At 48.5% G+C, this 12,934-nt stretch overlaps 1 protein-coding gene across 1 annotated transcript in view; it reads left to right on the top strand.

Moving 5' to 3' along the window:
• Positions 1 to 1,492: 1,492 nt before the first annotated feature.
• Positions 1,493 to 12,934, top strand: part of RIMS3 (regulating synaptic membrane exocytosis 3) — a gene marked incomplete at its 3' end in the record, with an annotated part of 40,184 nt that continues 28,742 nt past the window's right edge. Inside the window, exon 1 of the mRNA XM_084652217.1 lies at positions 1,493 to 1,636. The remainder of the gene's footprint in view (positions 1,637 to 12,934) is intronic.

Raw genomic sequence — 12,934 nt, 5'->3', positions numbered from 1 at the left:
TGAATAGGACCCGATCCACTCGGTGGCCCTTGGGCACGCTACCTGGATCAGGCCCCACAAGCAACTTAGGCATTTGTCTACCGATCTTCCCCTAGTTCATGAATTGCTGTGGGGCTCAGTGGGGAGATAGGTGCCCAGACACCTAGAGGGAGGCTGCAGCGCACTTGCCCAGAGGCAGGAACAAAGACGCCAAGGGAACAAATACTTAGCTGCTGCAGGAGTTTAGGTGCCCCCAGGGGTCGGCGGGAGTTCTGTGGATTGCAGTGGAGACAAAACTGGGACATAGACATCTAAGTCTGGGGCTTAGGCACCTAAGTCCTTTTGTGGATCTGGCTGTAGTCTCTCTGTCCCTCAATTTCCATCTATAAAATGGGGTTAATAATACTTCCTATGTCTGTCTTGTCTATTTAGGTTTAGAAGACCTTTGGGGCCAAGAATCTGTTATGTGTACGTACAGCACCTAGCGCCATGGGCCCCGATCTCAGCTGGAGCTGGTAGGCGCTGCTGGAATACAGATAATTACTATTAATAAGACAGCCAGGAGGTCTAAAGCAAATGATCAGAGCTTTCTTACTGCCCACCCATCCCAAGTAGTGATGGGCTTATTCTGCAGCAAGGAAGATTTAGGGGAAAAAAACAACTTTCAAACCTAAGGGTAGTTAATCTCTGAAACAGGCTTCCAAGAGAGGTGGTGGAATCCCCCTCACTGGAGGTTTTTAAGAACAGGTTGGAAAAAAACCTGTCAGGAATGGTCTAGGTTTACGTGGCCCTGCCTCAGCGCAGGGGGCTGGACTCTGTGACCTCTTGAGGTCCCTTCCAGCCCCACATTTCTATGATGGTGCTTCTTCTAGGCTCACCATCCACCACCTTTGGTTCAGCTTTGCTTTCTTCTTACCCTGAACCAGGCACTCCAGCTCCAACGTAGCCCATCAAAAACGGAGGCCCTGAGCAGCAATATTCAGCTCAGGTTCCAGATTGTCCCAAGTTTTTGGGAACTGGCTCTAGTGCTTTCACGTGCCCCCCATTATAAAGGGCTAAGAGCTGGATGTGGGGGTCAGAATCCAGGCTCGCCAAAGACTGGGAGTATTTGGCTTTGAGCCCCATGCCTAGTTACAGTGTTACGCTATTACAGACCCCAAACAATGTCTTTGCATCCTGACGGGAGTGAGGGAGAGAAGTGGGACCCCAAACCATGGATTATGAGGAATAAGGGGGAGAGGGAGGGAAGAGACGACCTAGTAAAGAACCATCCTCCCCACCCACTCAAAAAAAAAAAGTGCTTGCCAAATAACGGTGATGACTGGTCCCCACATGCCTTGCATCTCACTTCTGAATTTCTTGCCTACCCCTGCTTTTGGCTGTGAGGAGAATTGGGTCAGGGAGGTAACCATGGAGATGCTTAAGCAAAGAGTCTACAGCTCCGCTCCTGTCTCTCTCCAGAAACCTTTAAAGATTAACTAGATTGTCGTCTCCTCACACCAGGGATGGGATTTTGGGTTTGAAGCATTTGGGGCAGATTTCTTTTTTTGGGGAGGGGGAAAGAAGAGGTGGGGTGTGTGTGTGTGTTTTGGAGAAGAAGCAGGGGTGTCTTTTATTCCTGTTATACCTGGACAGCATTGTCGGACTCCTCTATTTGGTAAGATGCATCATTTTTTCTTATTACCCCTTTTCCTTAAAGGTGTGTGCGTGGGAGGAAGGAGAGTAGGGAGTAATAGCCCCGTTTCTCTTTTCAGGAGCATTTGCAGAGGTGAATATTTAATCAAATGCAACAGGGAATTAATTTTTCTAGACAATTTGTACCGTTGCGTGTTATACATCTGCTAAAGCACAAACAGGGAGATTTCTTTCCGTCTCCCTGTGGGTCTGTGTATGTTTCTATTAAAGTGACAGATCAGCAGGAGAAATGCTACTAACATGATATGTTTCTTTCATTTTGATTGCCCTTATTTGATTTCCTACTATTCCATACGTCCTGAAGCGATTTTGCCCACGAAAGCCCTAGCACGGATTCCAGTCTGTGTAGAGACATGGAGCTCGTTTACTGGAGAACTTCTCAAAATGCTTTATTTTATTTTTTTCAACTGTAAGAATGGTGAAGGTCATTGATAAGCAACCAGATTAGGTTCTACAAGCTTGGTTTCCATCTCCTCTCTTTTCTTCTCCCCACCCTCCACTATCTTAGAGCAGCGATTCATGGTAGAGAAGGAAGGAAGCTTTAATGTAATCCAATCACTGATTGAGCATTGCAGTAATTTACTCTGAGAACGGTTAGGATTTTGCAATAAAATAAATAAAAATAGGAGAGAGAAAGGGAATTGGAAATTGCCTTGCAACCCCCCGCTTGGTTAAGGCGAGTGTGTGAGAGAGAGGGGGCACAAACCCCCCAAGTGCTGCGGATTTTGGACCAAGGATATTCTTGTGGTAATATGTTACATTTGCCAGGTTGGTACCAGTCAGAGCCTATGGCTTCTGTGTATGCTCCCCAGCTACTTAGGATATGTTCTGTAACCAAGCTTGTCTTGGTACAGCAGACAGCACGTCCTTCCAGTTCCCACCCCTGACTACTCGTTCTCCGAGGGAGCCATAAGAAGATGGGGAGAATGGATGGAGGTAAAATTAAGAGCAGGGTAACAAATACCCGTCCTCTACGCTCAGCAATACAAGAGCATGCTTTCCTTGTCCTTTGGCACAGCTTATTCTTTGTGTGCTGTATTGCAAGTGATCCCATTAGCTGTAATGATCTAATTTGTTACTACCGGAGCTTAGCAATTCTCAGTGGTGGAGGAAGAACAGCATAGGGAAAACAGCAGCAGGATCTTGTGTTTTTTCTGGCTTTATAACTACTAAGGATACTTAGCTTTTCAGCTGTAGTTCTCTTAGGAATGATGAAATGGAGGTAAAAGGGAACCTTAGAACCCCCTCGTTTATCTTCTTATCAGTTTTGAGCCAATGCCCCAGCATGTTGCTATGGGGCACTGTGTTGCCAGGGGTACCCCTCTCAAATGACATTAAAAATGATGACACTGTGTGTGTGTGTGTGTGTGTGTACACGTGTACGTGTGCACGTGAAAAAGCTAGGGTGTTGCCCTTGTTAAATTCCAGTTGGGTGATTGCATTCTGCCTTCCCAAATTTTCCGCTGCAGTATCAGTTGAATACTGTATTGTTTACTTCCTGTCCTAACTGTGGTCCCAATCCAGCAAAGGCTCACACGTATGCTTAACTTGAACTACATGAGTAGTCCCCATTGAAGTCTTTGCAGGATCGGGGCCTGGTTTTTGTCATGTTGCTCCTGGGTGCTGTTAAACAGCTATTGTGCTCCACACCAGAAGCAGTTGCATTTCAGTGGTAGGTAAAATGATCCATATTTTATAGGAATTTGCGATCATGAGATTTATATACACAAGATTTATAATTCAGGAGTTTGTTTCTGTTGAGTGCTGAGAGAGAACAGTCTCAGTTTCAGAAAAAATCAAGCTCTTCCAACCTACTACATGGCATCACTTCTGTTGTATATTATTGTTCCAGTTTTACAGATGGGGAAATCAAGGCACACAAAGGGGAAGCAACATGCCAAAGGCAACAGAGGGAGCCAGTGTTGACAATGGGATCAGAGCACTGGCCTCCTAGTGCTTTAACCACACAACTGAAGTGCTTCCCTGTTCTAGGAACATTAGTGAGAATTATTTGGATTGCTGTAGCCCCTAGGAGCCCCAGGCCTAGTCCAGGACCCTGTGATGCTGTACAAACACACAACGAAAGGACTGTGCCTGCCCCAGAGAGCTTAGGGTGATTCTCCCAGAGCAATGGTTGAAGCCCCCTCGCTGGTAAATAACAGCTGACCTCCGTCTCCGTGATTGGTGGAGCTGTATTAGATAACTGGTGAGTATTTGGACATCCAAGGTTTGAGTGAAAATATCTGCGGATCCCCAACATTTTACATAGTTTAGCATGAATGATCGCTCACCTGAAATGTCCTGTTTTCCTATGGAAAAATGTCTGCCATCCTGGTACGGACAGAGAAACAATGCCATTCGGTGTTTGTATGGGACCTAGCACAGTGGGGTCCTGGTGGTCCAGGACTAGGGCTCGTAGGTGCTACGATAATACAGATAATTAATAATAGTGCCGTGTGATTGCAGTAGACACTCACACATCTGGCCTATCCACTACCAGATGACTGAAGAGAATAGTTCGTGAACAGTCTCCAGATTGAAAATTCTTGATACAAATTACATAGTGACAAATGAACAGTCTGAAGAAGATCAGCATCAGTTCACTAAGGAACAAGGGGGGAGGGGAGGGGGTAAATGAATAACATATATTCATTGTGCCTGACTCATCAAAATACTTAAGTGTGTGCTTAACTCTAAGCACAGGATGCACCCCAATGACCGCATTGGAGCAACTCCCCATGTCAAAAACGAAGCCCACAGTTAAGTGCTGTGCTGGATTGGGGCTTCACAAAGAATTCAACGAGCTCTGCTCAAGGCATTTAAATCCCTGGGAAATAAGCCAGCAGGCAACAATCCTGCACTGGCCCCCTGGGGAATGGGCTAGCTTGGCCACCTAGGTCTCTTCCATCTCTGATTTCTATGCTCCAGTAAAATGAAGGGTTTGTAAACCCCCAGAACAGGGCAAGGGGAGCCCATCAGGATCTAGCCATCCCAATATCCTCTTTAACGTGGGTGATACCACCCGACTGCAGGCACGATCCATTGTGCTCCTTCAGCATTGCCAGGAAAAAAGGCCATCTGCAAAGCAGTTACTGCTCCCCAGAGGGGAAGCTAATGACTCAGCAGGAGCACCTGACAGTCTTGAAGCTTCCTGAAGTCCTGAATTGTAGAATTTCCTTCCCTGCCAGCAGCTATTGCCCCCTCCCCCACAGAACCCCAGCTGGGGAGGTGTCAGGACACAGGCACAGGGGCAGCGAGCCCCCTTTTTAAAAAGCTGCGACCAGGTGTCAGATCAGGTCCTGGCCATGTAGGTTTCAAAGGAATGGGAAGCTGTAAGGCAGAACCCTCTAAAGGCTTTCAAGGCTGTGGTCATTCCAGGCTGCATGGCAGCCAGAATCTCTCTGTGTGTTGGACCCAGAAACCCAGTCCAAGGTTTACCTGCCACTCTGCAAAGGAGAAAGCTGAGCTGATGAAGTCTCTGCTGGCGCCAGACAGGTAAAGGGCTCCCCCATCTGCTGAATTAACGCGCAGAGAAGAGACAAACCCGGTCTGGAGTTCTGCGGTCTGGGCAGTCTCCCAATCAAGTCAGTTCTGAAATAAGTAGCGCCCCTGGGTTGAATTCTGCTCTTGCTTACACCAGTAGATTTACCCGCAAGTTACACCTGTGTAGTAGGGAGGACTTTGGCCCTCTAGTTCGCACACACCAAGTACCTTTTATCCATCTTATCTTAAAGAGCTTTGCAAAGGAGCACCACTAATTTACAGAGGGGGAAACAGAGGCACAGAGAGGTAAAGTGACTTGCTCCAGATCACATGGTGGGTCAGTGGCAGAGTTGGGGATGGAGCCCAGCCCTTTGCTCTGGCCAGTGGCTGTGCTGCCTTCTCTGTTTCCATAGGGGGTATTGCCTGTAAGTTTGAAGGGATTTTTGACAGAGAAATTGCAGGTGAGAAGCTTATAAGCGGCAGCTTGTTTTTCAAGGGTCTTGAGCATGGTCATTTCAGAGTTGTCCTCTTTTTGTCATGTCTGAAGGCTTATTGATAGTAACCCCTTGCAATGATAGAGCAGCTGTCTTCTGAGGATCTCAAAGCACTTTGCAAACCTTCTGCTCATGGAATCAGGATGGGAAGTGTCTTAATAACATTTGCATATAGAGTTGTTGCTCGACCCGAATGAATAATTGATTCGGGGTCAAGCTATAAAAATCTGGGGGAAAAATGCTTTGGTTTGAACCGAAACTGATTTTTCTATGTCCCCTCCCCCCCCATTGAAAAATAAAAAAATCATTTTGGGTCAACTGAACCATTTTATGAGCCACAAAATGAATTTCTCATTTGCAGTCACTTTCAGCTGATTCATCCCTCTTTTTAGCTGGCTAAATTTCTAAATGAAATGCTGTTTCGAAATGAAAAATCATTTCAAAATGAAAGGTTTCAACTTTGCACGAAACGACTCACCAACTGCAGAGACTGTCCTAGACTGAGGCAGCTTGGATATGGGGGGGTCCAGAGACAGGGTTGAGTCAAGGATGATGCCCAGGTCATGGGCCTGCATGTGGTGCTGTCCATAGCTTTACCTGGAGTTCATCTTGCAGCTTGTCTAGGAACTAAAAGTAATGGGAGCGCCTTGGCATAAAGGAGAGGGAGAATCTGGCCCTGGAGCAATAAACCTCATGGTTAGGTAGCTCATTGTTGAGTCTCAGGGCTCTGAGGTGCAGAGGGTCGAGTAACCTGGGAGCTGGCCCTAAATAAAAGGGCGGGACTGAAGCTGAACGTGGGAGAAGGAGATGGAGGGGATCAGAAAGTGCAAAAGGCAGAACCAGCAGCAGCGGGGCACGCAGGAGGGAGCTTACGCAGGGCCTTGAAAAGGAGGTGGAGTAACTCCATCCATCCATGGGAGGAGATGGGGCTCCAGTGCCGGGATTCCACTGCGGCAGAGGACAGGCTGGGCAGAGGATCTTTGTAGAGGCCTTTTGGGTAGGATGGAGGGGTGGGAAGGCCAGGAGATGAGCCTGAACGCACTTGCTCATTTTGTGCCAGCTGAGGTACCTCCAATAAAAAGGGACCTCTCGTTTGTGATGACCCGTGGTGGCCCCCAGAATCTGCACCCTATATGATTCCCTAGTGCAGCAATTCTCAGCTTTTCTCATCCCATGATCCTTTGTTACGATGAACTAGAGTTTCAGGATCACTCTCCCAGCTAGTTATAAAGAAAGGGAGGTTGAAGTTGGGAGCCCATATCCTCCACTATTTACTAGCTACAGACCTGATCCAAAGCCCATTGAAGTCACCGGAAAGACGTCCGCCAATTTCAGTGGGCTCTGGCCTGCCCTTCATTTGTAAGGTCAGAAGATGTAAAAGTCATATTACAGGGCACTTGTAAAACTGACATTTTTGTTTGAAAGACCTCATTTTGTGCATTATGTTCTCCTTCAATTTTACCCTGGTGCTAAGTATTGCTTTGGCAATTATGGTCTGCTTAGCAAACAGCACCCCTGCCATGCACATCTGTAGAGAAGGGGAGGAAAAACGACTTGCTAACCTGTTTTTTGTGTGCGTCTAATGGTGGGTTAATAGTCTGATTCACTGCCAAATCTGCTAGTTGTTAGCTCAGGGCTCCTTTAAAAAAAAAGGGAATCAGGAATGGTATACTTATCCAAATTTCTCTGGGGTTGGCTGAGTCTTGGAGCTGAGCGTGTCCCTTTTTTAGTGGCATTTGCATTTGTTTAAACCCTACATGAAACGTCTCTACAAAGCCTGTGTTTAGAAAGTGCCTCACCACAAGTCTAGCAGAGAGGAGGTACCCCAGCAAAGGAGCATGCTGAGTCAGAACCCACAGGCTCTAGTCCCACCTCGGATATGGATGACCTTACCCTTCATGTGCCTCAGTTTCCCCAAACAGGAAAATGAAGCAAAAAGAAAAGGAGTACTTGTGGCACCTTAGAGACTAACCAATTTATTAGAGCATAAGCTTTCGTGAGCTACAGCTCACTTCCTCAGATGCATATCGTGGAAACTGCAGCAGGCTTTATATATACACAGAGAATATGAAACAATACCTACTCCCACCCCACTGTCCTGCTGGTAATAGCTTATCTAAAGTGATCATCAGGTGGGCCATTTCTAGCACAAATCCAGGTTTTCTCACCCTCCACCCCCCCACACAAATTCACTCTCCTGCTGGTGATAGCCCATCCAAAGTGACAACTCTTTACACAATGTGCATGACAATCAAGTTGGGCTATTTCCTGCACAAATCCAGGTTTTCTCACATCCCCCCCACCCCCATACACACACAAATCCTTATCTCACCGGGTGGGGTGAGGATGAGCTGACCAATGGATTTGAAACACCATAGAGATTCTCAAATGGAATTTGCCTATCAGAGGGCTAATAAAGAACAATTGGAGTCAAAAGCACATCCTAGCTCTGCCACTGATATGCTGTATGTCCATGGACAAGTCACTGGCCCTCTCTGTGCTTCTGTTTCCCTTCCCACCCTTTGTCTTTAGGTTCCATGTTCTTGGGGCAGGCATTGCCTCTTACTACATGTCTACACAGTGGGCCCTGCTGTTCAAATAGGTACAATAAGAAGAGTAGGCCCCTGCCCCAACAAACAGGCCATAGTTCCAATGAAATAATGCACTTGACATTTGCTGTGCAAGTTGTATATCCTGTTGGCAGAATAGCCAGACACCCAGGGCTAGGGTCCAGTCTCAGTTACTTCCGATTTATCCCAGTGGTGTTTACACTGGTGGTGTGACCAAGAGCAGAATCTGGTGCCCAGTCTAAAATCCCTATAGTATCTTGCAAAAAATAAAAAATGAAATGAAATTGCTTTGACGTTACTAACCACAGCTGGGCAGTACCTTAGTCTCCCGTCTCTCCACTGGTACAGCATTCCAAGCAGCAGAGCAATCCCAGAGGGCCCCAAGCAGGCATACAGTCCGTACTTGCTTAGAGCTACCGAATGAAACACCAGCCTTGCTTCCTGCAACAGCTGGGCAGGGTAGAGACCATGAGAAATCTCTCACCCATGTCTTGACCAAGCCTGCCTCTGCTATACGCCCCCAAAGGAGAGATGCAGCACCTCCTTTAGGCATAAAATAGAATGGCTAATTCTGGGTCATTCTAACTAGGTTTGACTATTTTTTTTACCTTAATATATTTGTTGGCTTGGAATTCACATTTCTAAATGCCATCGCTAGCTCTAGCGTCCCGTTGACACAAGGGAGGTCCTTAGTTTGTAGTAAGGACCGAGGACACGCAGGTACTTGGATACCATGGTGACGAGCAGGTGATAAGAAACTATGCAGCTGAAGTCAATGGGGGCTCAACTCTTGTGAAAAATCAGGGCCTGGGCCTCTAAATTTGGGCACCCGAAAGGAGACTGGGATTAAGTGACTCGCCCAAGGTCATGCAAAGAGTCAGTGGCAAAGCTGGGAGCAGCACCCAGCCCTCCCCCGTGCCTTAACCACAAGCCTCTTCCATGAAGACATGTCCTCTGACAGCCCTACTGACTTCAGTGCGGTCGCATAGGGCTAACGGAGGGCAGAGCGGGGCCTGTGCAGGGGACAACTGAACTTGGGTTGGCTAAACTCCCACAACGGAGCCTGGAGGTCAACACAATGACTTCGGCTGACATGGATGCAGCCAGAAGAATGCTGTTACCCCTATGAGCCAGCTGTCTGTCCCCTGCAGGAGTAACCCATCTACTTTCCCTCCCCCTGCTCCCATGCTTGAATCTTCAAGCCGTCACGTAAAGTCCCCTCGGGAAGAGCCTTTTATTACTCGCTGAAAGCGCCATGGGGCAGGAACGGGCTTTGTTCTGTGTCTGACTCTGACCAGCGCCCAGCACAATGGGGTCCTGGGCCATGACTGAGGCTCCTATGGGCTGTTGCGATCCAAATCATTCTGGGAAGGTGGCAGCAGGCAGGTGCGGTGAGGGACTAGCAGAGAAAGCATTAACAGGGAAGCTCCCCCCCCCCCACACCCCCACTCTGTGTGAAATCTCTTCAGCACAGAGCTTGGAGATCCTGTGACACTGAGTCAGTGGCTGGGGGAGAGAGGCCGTTTACATGACTGTGTTCCTCTTCCGCCTGTGTTTCAGGCATGCGGCCGGCACCCCTTCCCAAGCAAACCCTTTAATCTCCTTCCCGTGCCTACTGGAAGGGCAGCAGGCTGGGGGGTGGGAAATAGCAGCCAGAAGGTAAATATTGAAATGCTGCCATGCTCCAGGAGCAGGCTCTAATTAACGATATTATGACTAATTGCCCAGCTTGTCTGCGAACCTATTTACATCCCTTTATAACTGATAAATGTGTGAGTTCATGCAGAGCGGTGTGACAGCCCAGCCCAGCCCCCCGTAACGTCTCATTAGCCCGGCAGGCAGACGCAGAGAGCACCTGCAGGGTCGCCCCTCTCAACTGCCACCCACGCACTTCAGGCTCTGCACGGGGAGGAGCCAGGCAGGCAGGTGTGGAAGCAGTTTTATTGGCCGGGATGGCAACCTATATCCTTGCAGCACCTATGCCGCTAACGAGCCAGGCGGCCGCGAGGGAAGGCGCAATGGCGCAGAGCCGGGGAGGGATTTAGGCGTTGTGTGCGGAGCTGCACTTACTCAAAGCTTGCCTGCCGGATCGGGCCCTGCAGGTGAGGGAGGCCGGGGACTGTCTGCCTCCAGGGCTTTGAGGATCACGCTGGGGCTGAGGCGGGAGAGAAGCCTGAGGCAGCAGTGCCCACACGTGGAGGCGGAAACTTCGGTACCGAGGGGGAACTTTGACAGCAGAAATGTAAGCGCTGAATGAGTTTAGGCACCAGTTGCGCGGAAGCTTTGTGGATCCCAATGGCACCCGAATCTTGGACTTAGGCACCTAAGTGGATCCAGACCCAAGCATCTCTCTGAAGCAGCATTTCTGAACAACTGGTCCGTGGACAGGCGCCAATCCCTGAGATCGCCCTGACACAGTTTAGGAAGGCAGCAAGCTGCTCTCTGGTATTGAAAGGTTGAGAAATGCTGATCTAAAATATTTATCTGGCTTCCATCCTTATAGTATCTGGGTACCTCACCCTCTTCATTGGATTTATCTTCACCCTACCCCTCTGGAGAAGGGAAGCAATAATAGTGCAGATGGGGAAACTGAGGCACAGAATGGCTAAGTGACTTGGCCAAGTCTGTGGCAGAGCTGGGACTTGAACTAAGGTATCCCCATGTCTTAGGCTTGTGCTCTAACCCCTGGGCCATCCTGTCTCTATTGCAGTAGAACTTACAGGCCCCAAATGAGATTGGGAGCCCATTGTGGTGGGCACACATGGATCACGAGAGACTTTTCCTGCCCCAAACAGCTCGAACTATACAGGCTGGACAGCTGTGGGGTGAGAAGGGAACTGAGGCACAGAGAAGGGAAATGATATGTCTTGGGCCACCCAGCAGATCAGTGGCAGGGCTGGGCACTGAAATCCTATCTTCACTCTGCGGTCCTCAGCCCTGCACCGTGCTGCCACATCAGTCAGCTATAAAACACACAGGCCCATTATCGAGGGTGTAAACTGGTGCAGTCAGTTGTCATTGATGGCTGAGACGGAGATTGCTAAGGCACTAGGGGATCTGGATGCTCTGTTCCCATTAATTGTAATGGCAAATGATGTCCAAGTGCTTTCATGCAGCTTTGAAAATCTCTGCCTGTGTGAATTACCTCCAGTTTGTCAGTCTCTTGCTCAAGGAGGTACCCGGGACCCAGTAGGTGCAGCCGTGCCTATGTCAAATGCAGGGGGCTGCGGAGTTCCCTCTGCTGGGATTTTGCCTTTTCACATGCGCAGCCCAAAGGGCCATCAGCTTGTATTGCTGCATATCCCCTTGCAAATGAGGATCTGGAGTGCAGACTCTAATGGCCAAGAGACCCCTGGGTATCTCCCTTCTATTAAATATGGGATTTTACCCCAGATGTAGCATATACTTCACTGCAAACAATGCACTTCCAGATGTGTAACTAACAGTGAGAAATTATGGGCGAGATCCTCCGCTGGTTTCAATCCAGCCATGCCAGTTTACTTCAATGGCACAAGGCCAACTGACACGAACTGAGGGTTGTGGGCATCATTTTGGCAAACTCACTTGCAATGCTCAGTTATGTAGCAGAGATGGGGAGGTGTGATGGTGCAAAACAGAACCATTTACCCAGTCTCTGAGCCTGGATAATTTGGAATAAATTTGGATAATTTGGAACCTGGATCTTGAGGATGGGGGTCCAGGGTAGTTTGTTTGCTTCCGAGTTTGTCCTGAAAAGTAAACATCTAATCCAACCACAATACAGGTCTGCTGAGGGTCTGGTCCATATTATTCACGGACCATGTAACTGGGAGTAATAGCAGGTCCCCAGTGTGTAGGAGATAAAGCAATTAGAGGGTGTAAGTCGAAGCAAGATTGTTACTTTAAATTTACACCTTTCCCTGCCCCAGGCACAGAAATTACAACTTAACTCACTGACTGCTGATTCGCCATTGCCCTGCACCTGGTCTCATCACTCACACCAGCACAAAGCAGGTCTAAGACCCAGGCATGCTGCTTTGGTAGCATTTTACCCCCACGGATGTAAATGCCAACACAAGGTGCAGGGCACTAGTGAATCAGTCCGTAGGGTCCATTACACCCACTTCCCATCATTCCCGAGTGGTTCACCACTGCCCCAGCCAAGCCAAGCCATTGTTCTGCTCCTCGGCAAAAGACAGCATCAGCTCCTCAAAGGAACATAAAGTTGCTGAGAAAATCAAATGCTGGCAGGCGGCACTAAATCAGCTCACTGTGGCTGAAACTGCAGCTTACAACAAATACAGCTGCTCTGGGTAGGTCTGTGGAACTGGGACAGAGCATGACTGGGTACTGGGGGCACCTGTATGTCTCCGCTCGCCGGCATGCCCAGTTGCTTTCATCCTATCCTATTTGCAGCTGCTTCTCTTGAAAGAGAAACATTTTTCCAGACGCTGCCTCTCTCTATTATTATAAAGTGGCTTCACTTGGCAGGGAGTTAATAATTTACCTTTCCCTGGAAGATGGATGCTTCCATCCCCTCGGAGTTTAAATATTCATGGGGCGGAAGAGAAATATCCATTAGGATATCTGGCCGCCATTTCATACCTTCCTCAAACCCCACAGCTCTGTGAATGGAAAGCCAGGCTAGGAATGGGCTGAAGGCAGCATGGCATTGGGGATAGGGTGTTGAGCTGGGAATTAGGGGACCTGGGTTTTCTTCCCAGTTCTGCCACC

Source organism: Lepidochelys olivacea (assembly GCF_965140295.1).
Source record: "Lepidochelys olivacea isolate rLepOli2 genome assembly, chromosome: 19".
Lineage (NCBI taxonomy): Eukaryota > Metazoa > Chordata > Testudines > Cheloniidae > Lepidochelys > Lepidochelys olivacea.
This window is presented reverse-complemented; position numbering and strand designations above follow the sequence as displayed.